Consider the following 3,862-nt stretch of genomic DNA (forward strand, 5'->3'; position numbering starts at 1 on the left):
AAGAAACCCGAAATATCACACAAATTCTTTGGAGCTCGTAAATTTTTCGGCTGAATCGGATACAATCTTACAATCTCCCGATTGTCCTTGTGTTTATGATAAACTAATTTGTTTATAAACGAGGTTAACGTTTTCCGTAAGTGGCTTCAATTTAATCTTGCGTTGAGAAACTTCATTTAAAAATGGCTTCAATTTTTTCAATAGGTGTTTAATTAAATCGGCCATGTTCTCTCTGGATTTCTCTAATTAAAAATATTTATTTAATAAAATAATACAACTAAACTAGCTCAATATGTAATTAAATTACATTTTAATAATATCTTTTTATGGGAAACAAAGAGGATATAAGACATAAAATTTAATACATTATAATATAAATTAAAATAAAATTTGATAATTACAATAAATTTATTAAAGTTTTTAAAATAATTTTATATGCAACCACACATTAAATTTAACTTTACCCATAATATGAGTTAATGCGACTTCACTTTCATTTTCACTGATTCTCTTAATTTAAATAACTCTCCATATCAGAGTAATTAATTATCTTTAACCTTCTTATCCTCGTGTTTCTGAAAAAGCAATTAGTTTATAAAGGAGATTAACGTTTTCCGTGAGTGGCATATTTGATTTAAACGTCTTGTGATCAGAAATTTCATTTGAAAACGGCTTCTATTTTTCCCATGGGTGTTTTAATTAAATCGGCAATGTTCTCTCTGGGTTTCTCTAATAAAAAATTATTTATTTAATAAAATAATACAACTAAACTGGTGCAACATGCAATTCGCCACCCGCCGCGAGCTCCGCCCAGCGCCGCCGCGAACACCGCCCAGTTCAATTTCGTAGACTGCCCTATACCAACAAGCGTGGATGCGCGCGTCCGACTCCAGAATATGAGGTTACGTGTTCGATTCACAGGTTCGATGTTGTGAGTTCATCTTTATTTTTGGTCCAGTTCAATTCCACGAACAATCATGTGGGTATGAACTTGCTCAGCCTCTTTGAGGGCTTTCAGATTGCCACACGCCAAGAATACACAAGCATAACTTTTAGAGTCTATGCAAATTGATCTCTGCAGAACAACCAGTGCTTCTTTTAATCTGTTCTCTCTGCACAATGCACTGATATCTGTGGCATTGGCAGTGACATAGTTATTAATGTTTTGGCATTTGTCCATTGCAATTCCAATCGCAGGGTTTGTGATGGTGTTTTGCAGTAGTTTTCCATAGAAACGCCTGCTGCTGTTCTTGTGATTGGCTGCCACGGACATTGACATCGACATTGGAGTGAACGCCATGCATTTGTGGTCACTCCAATGTCGATGTCAATGTCCGTGGCAGTCAATCACAAGAACAGCAGCAGGCGTTTCTATGGAAAACTACTGCAAAACACCATCACAAACCCTGCGATTGGAATTGCAATGGACAAATGCCAAAACATTAATAACTATGTCACTGCCAATGCCACAGATATCAGTGCATTGTGCAGAGAGAACAGATTAAAAGAAGCACTGGTTGTTCTGCAGAGATCAATTTGCATAGACTCTAAAAGTTATGCTTGTGTATTCTTGGCGTGTGGCAATCTGAAAGCCCTCAAAGAGGCTGAGCAAGTTCATACCCACATGATTGTTCGTGGAATTGAACTGGACCAAAAATAAAGATGAACTCACAACATCGAACCTGTGAATCGAACACGTAACCTCATATTCCAGAGTCGGACGCGCTACCATTGCGCCACGCATCCATGCTTGTTGGTATAGGGCAGTCTACGAAATTGAACTGGGCGGTGTTCGCGGCGGCGCTGGGCGCGCTACCATTGCGCCACGCATCCATGCTTGTTGGTATAGGGCAGTCTACGAAATTGAACTGGGCGGTGTTCGCGGCGGCGCTGGGCGGAGCTCGCGGCTGGTGGCGGAGCTAGGCGGAGGAATTTCCGGCGGCCGGAACCGGAAGTTTTTCCGAGCGGTGATGGAAACCGGCCCATTCCTCCGCCTAGGTAGACTACTCCTTAAACTACACTTAAAAAATATTCCTCTGTGGTCTAACCGTCTTACTGAGATACTGTGTCGTGAAAAGCCCGGTTCTCAAAATAGAATTCAACTCTTTTCCCGTATCTCAACGTACACGGAGAACGTATTTTATTCCGTCCGTGTGGTCTTTTGAATGAGTCTTCAAACCCAAAGATCTTTCGCCCTCTAATTTAACATCTGGTTTTCTGGGCGGTGTCGATACTTTTCCCAAAAACCATTACATTATATATTGCGCGCGGAGAGAATAGAACAGGTAAACAGGCCAGCAAGCCCATATTGCGTCTCTAATCGGTGTGGTGAAGCTGTTACACATCTGGGAATTCTCTCCACCGTTGGGAAATTTGATTCTCTGGCCACTCTTCGTATTTCCATTTCATCAGGATCGCGATTTGTCGGGAGCCATCTCGGAGTTTGTTTTTTCTGGTTGCGAGGGTTTCATTTTTGTTTACAAATGAGTAACCAGACATGGAGATGGAGCGGGGATATAAGGGGCGGCGTGAGATTCTTGTTAGCAGAGCAACCCATGGTCACGCATTTCAGATGGGACCATCACACTTGGGGTTCTACGTGGCACTTCCCCCTTCTTGCCATTGCCTCCTACCTGTTGCTAATTTTGCTTCTCAAGATTCTGCTCATACCAAGGAAAAGGCCGTTGCCTCTGGGTCCTATCCCTGCCATTCATAACCTCTGCGTGGTCCTAGCTTCAGTGGCCATCTTCTTGGGCTGCTGGGAAGCCACGGCGGTGGAGCTCAGAGAGACGAGATGGATTTGGAGTAGGAAATTTAAAAACGCGGCGGAATGGGTGATGTGCTTTCCCCTGGGCACGCGCCCCTCTGGCAGAGTGTTCTTCTGGTCATACATCTTCTACCTCACAAAGTACCACCAGCTCTTCGACACCGTCATATGGATCCTCCGCAAGAAGCCCCTCACCTTCCTCCACGTTTTCCACCGCGTCGCGGTCGTTTTCGTGTGCTACGCGTGGCTGGAGTTCTCGCAGTCGCTGCAGATCGTGACCATCCTCGCCACCACGCTTCTCTATGTCGTGGTTTATTCGTATTTCCTCTGCCGCAGCATCGGTTGGGGTTGCTGGTCCTCTTTTCTGCCCGCCAATTGCCAGATGGTGCACTTGGCATTCACATTGCTCACCTACGTTGCTCTTCTTGCGCGACACTTCACAGGCAAGGAAGGCTGCAACGGAATTGGCGCGTTACTTTTCGATGCCCTTTCCAACGTTACGCTTCTCTGGCTGTTCCTCAACTTGTACATCAAGCAAAGATGCAGCAACGCCAAATCAGTGAATACCGAGCACGACATGACGATGAAGAACAAGAAGCACTTGTGACAACGAATACATTCACCTGACCATCTCCTCTGTTATTGTCAGATGCTGGCTGAAAGTGCAGCCGCAGTAATGATGTGGGGAGAGCTATTTCCTGTAGCTTGCGAAAGAGGGTTCTGTGTATCCTTGTAATGGTAAATTTGAAAATGAAAAATCTCTGCCTCAAATGGTAATAAACTGTAACATAGCCATCTCCGTATGGACCATAAATTCATTTCATTTAAAATTGATTTATCTCCTTTAAGGATCAGCCACCGAAAAAAGGCGTTCTCTGCCAAGGCCGCCACCGAAGAAAGGCGTTCTCTGCCTAGGCCGCCACAATTTTGAGCAGCCACCAAAAAGAGCGCGTTCTCTGCCAAGGCCGCCACAATTTTGAGCAGCCACCGAAAAGAGGCGTTCTCTGCCAAGGCCGCCACAATTTTGAGCAGCCACCGAAAAGAGGCGTTCTCTGCCAAGGCCGCCACAATTTTGACCAGCCACCGAAAAGAGGC

General features: G+C 44.4%; 1 pseudogene; it reads left to right on the forward strand.

The window, feature by feature from the left end:
* Positions 1-2,222: 2,222 nt before the first annotated feature.
* LOC149155535 (fatty acid elongase 3-like pseudogene) lies at positions 2,223-3,554 on the forward strand (annotated as a pseudogene).
* Positions 3,555-3,862: the final 308 nt, after the last annotated feature.

This window comes from Pinus tabuliformis, chromosome 9, assembly GCF_031772625.1.
Source record: "Pinus tabuliformis cultivar Carrire ecotype Pingquan chromosome 9, CPIR1, whole genome shotgun sequence".
Classification (NCBI taxonomy): domain Eukaryota; kingdom Viridiplantae; phylum Streptophyta; class Pinopsida; order Pinales; family Pinaceae; genus Pinus; species Pinus tabuliformis.